Genomic DNA, 2,390 nt, shown 5'->3' with positions numbered 1-2,390 from the left:
TTGTTGGCTATAGTGAAGCTAAGTTTTTTGCTATGTTATTTTGATTCACGATGGACGTTAGAGATGTAATATTCTGTAAAGTGTGTCCAAGATGACTCTCCTATTCAACATACTGTTATGTGTTAATCAGTGTAATGCTAAGTATTAGGAATGGAGAGCCAAAAATGATATGCAAAACTTTGCTATTTTATAATGCTGTTATGATAGATACAACAGATGTAGTCTGTCAGCTGCAATGCTGTGTTATCCCAGTTGATGCTCTCCTCTTAGACATATTTTATGTTTTAATCCATATATTGTTAACTATCAGAAATGAAGAGCCGAGTATGATAAGCTGTGTTTTAGAGGGAGTTTACGGATCAATTTTTTTTTTTTTTATCAGTTTGCGTGAGTTCTTATGCAAGTTGTATTTAACTTGTACACTTTCCCTTGTCGTTTTGATCAGGGCTATGCTTTGATAGAATATGAGAAGAAAGAAGATGCACAGAAGGCGATATCAGCAATGAATGGTGCTGAGCTTCTAACGCAGAATGTCACTGTTGACTGGGCATTCAGCAGTGGTCCCAGTTCTGGTGGATCTCACTGGAGAAAAAACCAGAGGTTGGTAACCTTATTACTCTTCTGTTTCCCCTCTCATTAACCAAGTACCACGACTTGTCTGCTCTTGCGGTTTGTTGAAGTGTAGTGTAGCCTTGAATATGTAGACACAAAGATTATATATCTCAAACCTTTTAACCATAGACAAAGTACTATATTGTCCTAAGCACTTATTTTCTCCCAATGAATCAATCACATGCGACTTTTCAAGTAGTTTCACCTTTAGACATATTAATCATTTATTGATCATTGGGTTTTTTTTCTGGGTATTTGCAGGTCTGGGAGGTCCCAGCGTTCACGAAGCCCGAGAAGACGTTACTGATTGTATTATGATTTGGTATGGAGAGTTGTTTCCACATCTCTCGGTATTTGGGATCCTCTCTCTATCTGTAAGGTACGGTTACAAGGCGTGAGTGTTGGACAAATTTTTTTTTGCAGTTATGTAGGGTTTGGCTGCTTTTGCGTTGTTTAATCTTATGCCTTTGTATGGGATTTGTTGCGTTTAAACACCATGAGATCTGTTTTAATGCTTTGTGTTGGTAAAAAAAAAAAAATACATTGGATGAGGAAGATGTTTTAATTTTCAGTCTATTGATTCATATTTAGGTTGAAGAACTTGCATGTACATGTGAAAATGATCGACTAAATGAATCTTCTCTACTAAAATTTCCGTATTTGCTGGTCTGAACATGGAATTTAGTTGACATCTTCTTAACTAAAACTATTCCACATTTCTGGCTTGGCATTTACGGAATTTTCTCTATCAATGGCATTGACATCGTGTTTTGTCTATAGCCGTAACTACCTTATATATATGTTCAGTTAACAGAAATCATCAAAGGTTGATGAGTGGCGATAAGCGAGCTGTTGTACTTTCTTCCTACTCACATGATGCATGATTTCTGTTGTACGTTGCAATCATCTATACTTCGTGCATAGAGCAAGTCCCACATTAATATTTATGTGAATGTATGGACATATTTTAATGGCTAAAACCATAAATTACTGCTGAAATTACTAAGAAAAGAAAAATGTACATGTGGAGCCGTTGGAACTGTTACGTTTTTCTATGTTGTAAAAATTTGATTGTACCATAGGCTAAGGGCTTGATAAGAACATACCTTAGATTCTGTTGATTTTAAAATCTGCGTTTCTCTCTCTTTTTTGGTAATCTGTTTGTGTCCCCCTTTTTCGTACCAAAACAATGTGAAACGTAGCTACTTTATTTAGTGTCAGTTTTATATTTTTCATCTGAACAAACCAAGAAATCAATAAACAAGTAGTATTTAGATATAATTAGTAAGTCAGAGATCTATAACTTCGGTTTGTGTTAAACACACTAGTAGCCAATGCTTAGAAATGTAGTTAGACAAAGCTACACCAAGCTAAAAAGACATATAACCCATAAAATCATGAAGATAATAAATGGATAGACCAAAAAGAAATAATGAACCATAATACAAAATAACTGTATCGGTGGCAACTACCAAGCATTCAATTCCTTTCCCTTTTCATTTAACACCTGTGAAGACTCGTTGTGAGCTTCTCTACCTCTTTATATCAATATCATCATTTATCTGTTCTCTTGATTTAACATTTCAACGAAATACTATGATGCTTTTCTAATTTTAGTTTTACCTATAGCAATCCTTCACTAATAGCAATATATCACTTTTCTAGCTAGCTTCTAAAAGAGTACAAAAACTAAAGGGTTATACATTTTCAGGTGTGAGCAAATGATAATTTTAGCAAACTATCATTATCAATCCATTGAATCATACGGGTTGATTCCA

General features: G+C 34.6%; 1 long non-coding RNA gene across 1 annotated transcript; it reads left to right on the top strand.

Annotated features, from left to right (window-relative positions):
* On the top strand, positions 417 to 1,186 carry LOC104778059. Its single transcript, XR_766383.2, has 2 exons — positions 417 to 600; positions 874 to 1,186. It is a non-coding gene; the product is annotated as an uncharacterized LOC104778059 (long non-coding RNA).

This window comes from Camelina sativa, chromosome 3 (assembly GCF_000633955.1).
Source record: "Camelina sativa cultivar DH55 chromosome 3, Cs, whole genome shotgun sequence".
Taxonomy (NCBI): domain Eukaryota; kingdom Viridiplantae; phylum Streptophyta; class Magnoliopsida; order Brassicales; family Brassicaceae; genus Camelina; species Camelina sativa.
The sequence above is the reverse complement of the archived record's forward strand: the minus strand, read 5'-3'. Positions and strand labels throughout refer to the sequence as shown.